The sequence below is a fragment of the Eucalyptus grandis genome, chromosome 1, assembly GCF_016545825.1.
Source record: "Eucalyptus grandis isolate ANBG69807.140 chromosome 1, ASM1654582v1, whole genome shotgun sequence".
NCBI lineage: Eukaryota > Viridiplantae > Streptophyta > Magnoliopsida > Myrtales > Myrtaceae > Eucalyptus > Eucalyptus grandis.
In genome coordinates, this window is record NC_052612.1 from 16804093 (window position 1) to 16816660 (window position 12568).

General features: G+C 42.8%; 1 pseudogene; it reads right to left on the reverse strand.

Annotated features, from left to right (window-relative positions):
* Nucleotides 1-396: 396 nt before the first annotated feature.
* LOC104453538 lies at nt 397-11365 on the reverse strand (annotated as a pseudogene).
* Nucleotides 11366-12568: the final 1203 nt, after the last annotated feature.

Below are 12568 nucleotides of genomic sequence, written 5' to 3' on the forward strand. Positions count from 1 at the left end.
TAACTTCTCACTTGTTCAGGCCTCAAACTGCAAGTCTTTTTGATATGGAATTTTCATTTGCGTCAGGTTAGCTTTGCCGGTTTAAGCTCGTGATAAATTCTCAAACGCAATGAGAGTTAAACTCCTTTATTAAATTAATTTGCTTGTTCCCTTTCCTGGTCTAAAAGGACCCTCGATCACTACAATTGAGCTGTTAAAAGAGAAGATCTTGAAAATCAAGAATGTGCTACTAATATTTTAGGCATGCTTACAACCATTGAGCTTAAAGCTTCAGTACTTGGTCAAAGAAAATTAAGAATGTTTCTAACTCAATTAATAAACAACACATCGGAAAGAATGGAGGAACCAGAGCAAACCAATACCCTAAAAAAAGTACGGGTCGAACGAACGGCCACTTCAGTTCACCATCCGGCAATTCAAGCGGATCTGGCCCTGGTTTCCGATCCTTTATGTTTCCCATCTTGATCATCGACTTCGCAAAATCATCCCAAAAGGCCTCCACATCATCGCTGTAAGTTTTCACAAGCTCATCCGTTGACCCACTACTGTAAAGCGCCTGATCAGAGTGAAGAAGCCCCTTTTGCGCCAACAGATTGTGGAAGTACAATGCGTCAAATTGAGCTGGCGAAGGATCCAAACCAGCGAGGTTGCTGTCCTCTCCAGTACGCGGGCACAAGGACTGGAGGCTCCCGGCGAAATCGGCGGCGATGTTGTCGTCATTGTATGTGCGGTTCCTGAAAACGCGACATTGCGCGAACCCAATTGTGTGCGCACCGCTCAGTGCGACCAAGTCCCGTGTGTCGAGACCTTGCTTTTGGAACGTGCTGATCAGTGAAGGCAAGTCCATGTTTGGCGCGGGAATGTCAGTGTTGGCCGTTGTCCTACTCGCCCTGGTCGAGTCCCTCCTTCCAAGTCGTACTTCCCATGAAGGCCCTCCAAGCTGAAATATGAACGTCATCCTTTTATATTCACATTGAACTTTGCTCATATATGTGCAATGTTATGCATGGGTATTTGTGGTTATACAGTGTTGTTGACACCTAAATTTTACCATTTTATTTAAAACTTAATCACATATAAATTAGGAATTAGTCGCTAAAAAAAAGAAAACAAAAAAAAAAAAAAAAAAAAAGACAACAAAAGACAACAAAAGAAAAACACAAAAGAGGACAAGAGAGGGCCGGGTTGGGCCGAATTTGGCCTGGGCCCAACCTGGCCCTCCGTTTTTCCTCTCTGTTGCGCGCGCCCTGCCCATTTCTCTTTTGGCCCGGATTATGCTTGTATCTTCTTTTCCTTTAGCCGTCAAAACCAAAAAAAAACCCTAGCAGAGACAGTGGGCTGGACAAAGGAGTTCGAACGGAAACACATCAACGAAAGGAAAAACCCTGGAAAGCAACCAAAGAGAGCAGTGAGAGAGCAAGATAGAGAGGGAGAGGGGAACACAGAGAGAGCTCGAGAGAGGAGAAAGAGAGAGAGCTCGAGGAAGACCAGAAGAGAGAGAGAGAGAGAGAGAGATCGGCGTCGAGGGGAGGATCCGGGGAGGGAGACCTCGCCGCCTCAACCCGGCGCCGTCCGAGCCACCGCTCCTAGCCCGCTGTCGCCCGCCGCTACTAGTCCCCTTGCAGCCGCCGCTGCTGCTTTTGCAACCAACTCCACCGCTAACGCCGTAGCGATCGCCAGCAGCTCGAAGCCGTGACACCGCTGCAGCACCTGCAGCCGCAACGACCATCGCACCAGCAACCAGAACCCTCCTCCGCCGAACAACGCCGCTCCGAGCCCCCCACCTTCGCCGGTGTCGCTCCCTTGAGTCGTACCGCCACCAATCACACTAGCCGCCGCTCGTTTCCTCGGAACCCAAATCTAAAGTACACGAAGAAAGAACGAGAATAGAAGACGGAGAAAATAGAGAGCAGGAGGAGCGGAGGAGGAAAAGAGAGGACTCCAGCACCGCCATCAACCATTGCCGTGCTCTTCCCTCCACTGTCGACCACCGACGTGCTACTTCCCTCCACTGTCGACCACCGCCGTATTGCTTCCCCCACCATCACCTGTCACTGCCGTTTCGCCACTAGACACTATCCTTCGACCGAACCCCCTCCTGTCCAATGCCATCCGAGCCACCTTGCGCCACCGCTGCCCCACTCAAGTCAGTCGTTCGTCACGTCGCCGCTATCGAAGTCCCAGCTAACCTCTCTGGCGCCGCGGGTCAATGAGCTCTAAGGCCCCAAAATCTGGGTCCCGTGAATCGGGCCTGGTCCAATCAACCGGGTAGGGTTTTGGGCGTTTTGGGCCTAATTTGGTTTGTTTTTGCATGTGGACTTGTGGCTTGTGAGTTTGTTGGCTTATAGACTTATGGGCTTTCTTTCTTTTTTTTTAAAAAAAAAAAACTTATTAGACCGGACTAGGCTGCACATCAAGCCTAGCCCGGCTTGGTTTTCACCTGACCCAATTCGCCTTTTTTTTAAATTAAAAAAAAATTGAAAATTCAAAAAATGTAGGTTTTGATTAGGAATGACCATGTATTGCATTTATAATGTATTTAGGTCTTTAATTGCTCGTATATTGATTATATTGCATGTTTAATTTATCTGTTTAACTATGTTTGCAATTGCTTAGTGGTATGTGTTAATTTTATTGCAATTAGGATCTTGGTAGCTATGATTTACTTTAATGATTGTGCACCCGCATGATCACCTCACATGTTAGTAGATAAACATAAAATCAATCCAAACTGCTTGACAAAAATCATTTTGTTAAAATGAACAAGATTAGGTAACAAAATGGCACTAATTGGTTAATTAGTGTAATCAAGTCATCGACCCTAGATTCTCTGGTTGCGTAAGAAGTGAGGCACGCTCTCATGCCTCACTTGGTTTCTAGCCGATCCCAATAGGTTAGTGGCAACTCCTTTTGTGCAAAATTCCTAGAAAATATCCAAATGTCACGCAGGATATGGGCTTGGGAGAGCCCGTGCCTAATCATGTGCATTAGGTTCGTCCTTTAGGCAATACCCCTAAACTTGTTCACTCCCCCCGAGGGTAGGTTACGACAGCTTGGCGCTCTACTGGGGACATGGTTTTAAACCCTAGAGGACTTAAGCCAAAATTAATCTTGTTCAAAAATATATTTGTTTGGCAGCGAAGATATCATATGCATCCATAATATGTCAAATGTTAAATGCTTATGGGAGTTATAAGGGGTGGTGATTTCTAACCTTTGTTTTGTAGGGGTGTAAGAATGAATGGTTTATTTATGATTGAAGTGCTGATTGTTTTTAAATTGTCATGCATGAGTCCTCTGCATTGCACTACACTATAGCACACACTACCTGCCGCTAGACTTGGGCCACATAGGATCACTTAGGATGGTGTTGTGATGGATACCACTCCGACTACAAGCATGTAGTACGAGTCACTCATCTCATCCCCGAAACTTATTTCTTTATGTCAGAGGTCCCCACCCTAGTCTGCGAGCATGCGACACGGGTCGGTCCTTTGACAAAGCCGGAGTCATGGGTAACACAGCCTAGCCGCGAGCTTGTTGGTTCAGTCTTGTGATCCCATGACTCCATTTTGGGCCGTCTAGAATAGAAATCGAACCACATCCCATGTGCATGTCTATGTAATTGAAAAAAAAAAAAAAGACAAAGGTTTGCACCCATTGTAAGTATCATTTTCTTTGTTATTTGCTCATTTTGTATTGAGCTTCCATCTTGAAATTTGCGAACATCAATCGATTGTCCTTGGTGCCATTGGCTTATAATTGAAAAAATTAGCAATCACTTTTGATAAGTGAACATTGAATACAAGTTCTAAACGCTTTGATTTGGCCCTGTTGAACACATGGTTTTGTTTAAATTTCTAGCTATGGGCTCAAAATCATTTTGAAAAAAAATAAAAATAAATAAAAACTTTCAAGTTGTGGTTTTATATTGGGGCGCCAAAATTGAAATTGCATTTTTATCAAATTTTCTCATTCTCACATTTGGGACTAAAATGCAAATCATTTTGTGTACATATTTCTCAAAATAGAAGTCACTTCATTTTTCTAGGGGTAAAATCACAAATCAATCTTTCAAAAATCAATGACATTTTTGCATACGTAACTTTTGGAATAAAAGTGGACATTCGATTGATGGCCGTGAATTGATCATTTTAATGATGTCTTCTCTTATGATAAAATCTTGGCGAAATACCAAAACCCTGTAATGAGAACTGTGGGGCATGTACCGCCGCCTTGATTTTATTGTAAGAAACGATCTCATTGATATATCATTTTCTCTCATTCATATACTAATATTGTCGTCTTTTTGCAGGTTATGAGCAATGCTCCTTGACATTCTCTTGGTGACCACACAAAGAAGTGAATTCCATTTAGAGTTTTGATTGCGAATCCAACTGTTGCTTTTGTAAATCATGCGATTCATTTTTTATGATGGAATTCAATTTCATGAAAATCATCCCTTAAAAAAAATGAATTCGTAAGTGTTTCAAGTGAATCTTTACATTTACCTTCCAAAATGAATTTCAAGAAAGCTTTGCTTAAGGGTCTCTTTTCACGGAATCGCTTTCTCCGGTAGGATGATGAGTTTATTTGAGATCGACATTTGCTCATTCTAAAAGATAAAAGTATAGGCTCATGGAACTTGAGGAGTAAGCATGCGCCGAGGATGCCTTGGCACCAATTTTTCATAGAGGCGGAACGAAGTTGAATTCCATTCTGGGAAGTTTTGTTATTCGCAAGTGCTTAGATGCCAAAACAATCCATCGATCTTGTTCACTTTGCATGATGAGACAAATGAAAGGAGTAAACTGTATCGTTTCCAATTATCCATTTCCGATACCGTTTCTGACTTAATTTTCTTTTCATTGCCAAGGAGACATCAAGAGTACCTAGTTTTGTAATGTTCCAACAAATGCGATGGAGCATTATTGAGTCTTGTTCATCTTAAACAGAGAAATATTCAAATGAAACGGAGGGGCAATATTATTCATTTCTCCATGAGAGATATCTTAGGATGTTGATCGCTCGACTTTGAAAAGGATGTATCTCATTCTTAAATTTGATTCTCTTCAGCATAAAAAATGACATGTCCTTTTCTTTGGTACGAGACAGACTCGAACAGAACAAATGTTTATCATATAAAGAGTGGGAGAACAATGTTCGATTTGGAGAAAAATCTCTCCTTCACCCACCAATGAAGTGTGCTGGAACAACATTGTCAAATTCATCAAAAAGGATGTATCGTTCCTCAGTTGAACCTAACTAAGAATGGAGAAAACTCGTTTCATCTTCCCTTCTTACAGGGTGATAAAAAAGGTTGCATCTTGACCGTAGAAGCGGCGCCTTCTACCAAGGAATCAAGAAAACGTCAAACACTTAAAGGTGAATACAAGGGAAGGGTATTGCCGAGTTACTAAATATCCATGAAGGTGAACCCAAGAGATGTTAGCGCTCAAATGATGAAAGCAAATGAAGGGTAATACTGTATCGTTTCCAATATTTCAATCCCTAAAGATGTTTGCACTAACATATTCTTTCACATTCTTTACAGGGAAAAAAAAAAGAGAATTTCCATCACAAAATAGAACATTTGGCACTTTTCTAGAGATGAAAAAAAATGAATAATTGAGAAAAAAAATTCCACAAACTTTTTTAGCATCCTTTTTATCTCAAAATTGTTTTATCGTTTTGTGGATTATTCATTTTGAATAAAATTTCCCTATGGAGATTGATCTACTCAAATGATCTCAACAGAGTGAGAAGGAGACATTAACCATGCCAAACAAGAAGTTCTCAGGATGAAGAAAGGTAAGTCATTTCCAAACACGTCCTTCAAACACTTCTGAGAGTTGAGTGTCCTTCAAACACTTTTGAGAGTTGAGTGAAAAACGACCTTCTCTTAGGACGAAGGATTCATTCGCATTGAGCGCAAAAATCGAAATGATAAAGGCGTTTCCTTCATCAATCCCAAGCATTGCACTAATCTCTTGCTATCCCTTTGGGCCGAAAAAAAATGATACTTCAAAGTACCATTGTCAAGAACAACCCTACATTGGGGTAACATAGGGGGTTATGATCATGTTGTAGATCGAAAGATTGAGAAAGATTCTATTACTTTCACTTGCATCAATCTTCTAATGATAACTTCAAAGGAATTCTCATAAGAGCTTGACTCATCCCAAGGTGAAGAAGAACATTTCATTCTCTACCCAAACACTGATACCCATTGCTTTAACCAATTTTGGCCTGATTATTCATTTCTTAATCGCGAACGGTGATTATCTCCCTTCATTGGGGCAAGGCATAAGAATTAACCAAATATAATTGACAGTCACGAGAAAATGAGAAAAGCGTCTCGAAAGTCATAAGAGCTACAAAAATTCAAAAAGCAAAAAGTTTGACAAATTATGGGGCATGAAAAAGTAGTGTGCCTGGTAAAAGGAAGGCCAATACCCGTAAAAAAAAAAAAAAAAAAAAAAAAAAAAGGCAAAAAGTTAAATCTTATGTGAAAGAAAAATTATCAAAATCCAAGTGCCTACGAAAAAAAAATCATAATCACAAAGGGCAAAGGAAATTAAAAAAAGGAGCAAAACTCCCATGTAGAAATGATTAGTCAAGAGACTTTCGAGATGCGCAGTGTTTCGAAAGCCAAATGCCTTCGAAAGATCAAGTGACTTGGTCGCGATGCCATGATGATCACCAACTCTTAAAAATCCTCTCGAAAATCTTAAGCCTTTCAAGCCTCTCCCAAGCCAACATTACAACCCTCTTCCGAAGTCTCTTCTGATTGGGACGGTTTGAGTGAAAATGAGAATACCACAAAGAAGTTATTGCTTGAAGGAGTGGAAGTAATTCTATCTTGTCTTATCTTCCAAGTTCTCAACTTGTAAACCCAATGAATATAGCGATAAATGTTCCTTTATTGACCTCAAAGAAATAATTCCTTTGTGTAAGCCCTAATCGAGCCTATATTGCGATCCTTTCAAAAGACCTTTTTTATCGATCAAATTGTGCTTATAGTGAATGTTTCTAAAAGCCTTTGACATGGGTTATGTGAGATACTCTCAGCAATCAGCTACTCCCCATGTAAATGGATGGGATCAAGCAACCATTTTATTAAGAGTATGTGAGAAACCCTTTCTGACTAAGAAGCTCTAGTTTGGCATGATTAATGAGCCTTATTCACGAGTTGTAGTCGTTTTGATAAGAAGTTGACTCTTGGAGAATCTTATGATTAATGATATATCCTCAAGCAATATGACAATTTTGTGCCACATGATGCTGATTGGCATTGAATATTTTTCTAAAGCGGTCGGACTTAGCTTGATTAGCTTGTTTAATTAATGCTGTAATATTGCCAATACGTCTCTTGATGACGCCTTTAATGAAATTTGCTCAAGTTGAGTTTGACAGAATTCCTCAGTGAAGCCATGCGGTTTTCAAGGAGTTAGCGAGTGCTTCCCTAAAAACTAAGGGTTCATGGTTAGCCTTAAACCATGCCATTTCCAAGATTGGTGGATTTATCCCGAAACCACGAGGTTGGTGGCTTTTCCTAAACCACATAGTTCGTGGGTCTATCCTTAAACCACACTTTTAAAATTCTCATGAGTCTATCTTTAAACTGCGATTTTCAAAAGGTTCATGGTCAACTTTAAACCATATCATCTACAAAGGTTCATTGGTTTTCCTTAAATCATGCATTTTCCATTCGGTCGAAACCTATTTGTACACGGTGAGACCTTCATCCCAGTCGAAACCCATTCGTACATGGTGAGACTATCATACCCCGTCGAAACCCGTTCGTATACGGGGACACTTTCATCCTAGTTGAAACCCGTTCGTACATGGTGAGACTATCATACCAAGTCGAAACCCATTCGTACACGGTGAGACCTTCATCCTAGTCGAAACCCGTTCATACACGGTGAGACTATCATACCCGGTCGAAACCCGTTGTTACACGGTGAGACCTCATTTAACCTCCTTCTTATGATCCAGTGGGCTTTCCGTAGCCCGGAGTCCTTCAACCCCCTTCTTATGACCCGGTGGGCTTTCCGTAGCCCAGAGTCTTTCAACCCCCTTCTTATGACCCCATGGGCTTTTCATAGCCCGGAGTCCTTCAACCCCCTTCTATGACCTGGTGGGCTTTCCGTAACCCGGAGTCCTTTAACCCCCTTCTTATGACTTGGAGAGCTTTGTAGCCTGGAGTCCTTTTTCCTATGACATGGTGTGCTTTATAGCCTGAAGAGCTTTGTAGCCCGGAGTCCTTCTTCCTATGACACGGTGTGCTTTGTAGCCCGGAGAGCTTTGTAGCCCGGAGTCTTTCTTATGACACGGTGTGCTTTGTAGCCCGGAGAGCTTTTGTAGCCCGGAGTCCTTCTTCTTATGACACGGTGTGCTTTGTAGCCCAGAGAGCTTTGTAGCCCGAAGTCCTTCTTCCTATGACACAGTGTGCTTTGTAGCCTGGAGAGCTTTGTAGCCTGGAGTCCATCTTCCTATGACATGGTATGCTTTGTAGCCCAAAGAGCTTTTGTAGCCCAGAGAGCTTTGTAGCCCGGAGTCCTTCTTCCTATGACACAGTGTGTTTGTAGCCCGGAGAGCTTTTGTAACCCAGAGAGCTTTGTAGCCCGGAGTCATTCTTCTTATGACACGGCGTGCTTCTGTAGCCCTGGGTCTCTCTTCCTCTTATTGACAAAACGCGCTTACATAATTATGAGTTGATCATCGACCTGATACGTGCCTATGCACCTAGGGTCTCTCTATCACCAAAATAATTTAGGTGTCTTTTATCTTTGAATGGAACCTCTTCGAGCTCCCATTCAAAGAGGGGCAGCTGTTGACACCTAAATTTTACAATTTTATTTAAAACTTAATCACATACAAATTAGGAATTAGTCGCTAAAAAAAAAGAAAACAAAAAAAAACAAAAAAAAACAACAAAAGACAACAAAAGAAAAACACAAAAGAGGACGCGAGAGGGGCCGGGTCGAGCTGAATTTGGCCTGGGCCCAACTCGGCCCTCCATTTTTCCTCTCTGTCGCGCGCGCCCGACCCATTTCTTTTTTGGCCTGGATCATGCTTGTCTCTTCTTTTCCTTCAGCTGTCAAAACCAAAAAAAACCCTAGTAGAGACAGGGGGCTGGACAGAGGAGTTTGAACGGAAACACATCAACAAAAGGAAAAACCCTAGAAAGCAACCAAAGAGAGTAGTGAGAGAGCAAGACAGAGAGGGAGAGGGGAACACAAAGAGAGCTCAAGAGAGGAGAAAGAGAGAGAGCTCGAGAGAGACCAGAAGAGAGAGAGAGATCGGTGTCAAGGGGAGGATCCGAGGAGGGAGACCTCGCCGCCTCAACCCGACGCCGTCCGAACCGCCGCTCCTAGCCCGCGTCGCTCGCCGCTACTAGTCCCCTCGCCGTTGTCGCCGCCGCCACCGCCGCTGCTTTTGCAACCAACTCCGTCGCAGACGTCATAGCGATCGCCAGCAACTCGAAGCCGTGACACCGCTGCAGCACTTGCAGCCGTGACGACCACCGTGCCAACAGCCAGAACCCTCCTCTGCTGGACAATGCCGCTCCGAGCCCCCCCCCCCTCGCCCATGTCGCTCCCTCAAGCCGTACCGCCACCGATCACACCAGCCGCCGCTCGTTTCCCGGAACCCAAATCAAGTAGACGAAGAAAGAATAAGAACAGAAGACGAAGAAAACAGAGATCAGGAAGGAGCGGAGGAGGAGAAGAGGGGACTTCGGCACTGCCGTTGACCACTGCTGTGCTGCTTCCCTCCACTGTCAACCATCGTCGTAGTGCTTCCCCCACCGTCGCATGCCGCTGCTGTTTCACCACCAGACGCCATCCTTCAGCCAAACCCCTCTTGTTCGACGCCGTCCAAGCCGCCTCGCACCACCGCTGCCCCACTCGAGTCAGCCGTCTGCCGCGTCACCGCTGTCAAAGTCCCAGCCAACCCCTTCGGCGCCGCGGGTCACCGAGCTTTATGGCCCCAGAATCCAGGTCGCGTGATCGGGCGGAGTCCAATCAACCGGGTAGAGTTTTGGGTGTTTTGGGCCTGATTTGGTTTGTTTTTGCATGTGGGCTTGTGGCTTGTGAGTTTGTGGGCTTATAGACTTATGGTCTTTCTTTCTTTAAAAAAAAAAAAAAGTTATTAGATCGGACTGGGCCTACACATTAGGCCTAACTCGGCTAGGTTTTCGCTTGGCCCTTTTTCGAGCGAGCCAACTGGCCCGCTTGCCAACCGGATCGAACCCGGGTCCGATCGGAGACCGGACCCGACCCGGTTCGCCTTTTTATTTTAAATAAAAAATTATTATTTTTTTAAATATTTTAAAAATTTTCAAAAATCCAAAAATGTGGGTTTTGATTAGGAATGACTGTGTATTGCATTTATAATGTATTTAGGTCTTTAATTACTCGTATATTGATTGTATTGCATGTTTAAATTATCCGTTTAACTATGTTTGCAATTGCTTAGTGGTATGTGTTAATTTTACTGCAATTAGGATCTTGGTAGCTATGATTTACTTTAATGATTGTGCACTTGCATGATTACCTCACATATTAGTGGATAAACATAAAATCAATCCAAACTGCTTGACAAAAATCATTTTATTAAAATGAACAAGATTAGGTACCGAAATGGCACTAATTGGTTAATTAGTGTAATCAAGTCCCCAACCCTAGATTCTCTGGTTGCGTAGGAAGTGAGGCACGCTCCCATGCCTCACTTGCTTTCTAGTTGACCCCAATAGGCTAATGGCGACTCCTTTTGTGCAAAACTTCCTAGAAAATATCCAAATGTCACGTGGGGTATGGGCTTGGGAGAGCCCATGCCTAATCATGGGCCTTAGGCTCGTCCTCTAGGCAATACCCCTAAACTTGTTCCCTCCCCCCGAGGGTAGGTCGCGACAAGTGTGTTCAATTAGCTTAAGACTCTGTTTCTTGTCTGTGCTTGGTAAAAATGACCCACGTTATATGTGAGATTAAGATTAGATGTACCGCAACAACAGAGTCATGAGCTGCGATGTCCAGGATGTCGGCGCAAGATACGAGTGAGTATCCACAAGCTTTGTCCACCTTTGCTTTAATTTGGTCGATCACTTCAAACCCTATAGCTGAATTATTATTTGGAAACGCGAGCTTTTCGCTGTCAATGGTAGGGGATGGATCCAAAAGTATTGAAGCATCGCAACCCTACATTATTGCATAAATGGAAACAAATCAAATTAGGACATGTGAGAGCGCCGCTAAATAACCAGTGCGAACTTAAGAGTATTGTGGACATGTCGTACATTAACAAAACAATCGTGGAAGTGCAAACGCAGTAAGGAAGCGCCCATGCGTTGCTCCTGCTGCACTGCTGCCTCCACGATGCGTTGGACGGCAGGCAAAGCTTGAGGACAAGCGTAGTCGTAGAAGTGCGGCGTGAGGCCTTCCTTGTAAGGGCGCGTCGAGAAAGCCGACGTCGCTAGGAACAATAAGAGCAGTGCTCGGAAGAAGTTGAGGCTACTCAAAACCATGTTTGGCTTTCGGAGTTAGCAAGGATTTGGAGCGAGACTGGGAGTAATTCTGCTTCAATCGATGGTGCTTTCGAGATTGCTTTGTTGGGGTTTCAGATTTCTCGTTTCTGTATTTATAGGAATTGGGGGGGGGGGAGAGAGAGAGAGAGAGAGAGAGAGAGAGAGAGTTTTTATGTTTCCTTGGACTTGGCCAAAAGAGATATTGTCATACAAGAATCCGTGTGCAAGCTCACGAGTTAACCATTCCCAACAATGCAAGAAACGAGAATATACTTCATTGAATCGGTCATGTAAGGTTTAATTAGTCCTAGGCATTGGAGTTTATTATTGCATCAATTTGGTCAATGTACATATATTCATTTGTTAGCTTGGTGTCCTACCAAATGGGAGAAAGAATGCACAATCATGTTGGATTTATACTGTGAATAAGAGTTTCTAGTTTTTATATTGCTGACTTTTGTTGAGAGAGTGGCTGTGAAGCCAAACCACGAACGAATGGCTCCAGCTGAAGTGAAAATTTTGCAATTTCAGGTCGGTTCCACGTACATATGGGGGTACATTGGGTCAGCCCAACTATTATGTGGTTTTTACTATTTATAATCTAGATACAAGTGTGGAGTCTAGTTACTTGAAGGCCCATGAAATACTCTAAGTCTCATGAGCCAGGTATGGTTAAACCTTTGGCTCGTGCATATTGTCTTAGACTAAAGTAGTTTGCACGTAATTTGTGGTATTTGAACTAATAATTGCCAGATTTGAAGCCAAAAATCGCCTTATGCTCCAACCAATTACTATAATCATGTGAGTTCACGTAGTTCATCTTGGCAAGCTCAATTTTACGTAAGTTAGAGAAAGTTTGATTTTGTTCTTATTAATTAACGTTATCTTCCATGAAAATTGCAGTATGATAATTATTAAGATAAAAAGGTAATTATCTTAATTCAATTCTAGATCAAATTGTACTTGTAAGTAGGGCTGTAAAAAAATAAAAATAAAGAACTAACTATATAAATGAAATGTCCTTAATAAGTCAAGTAA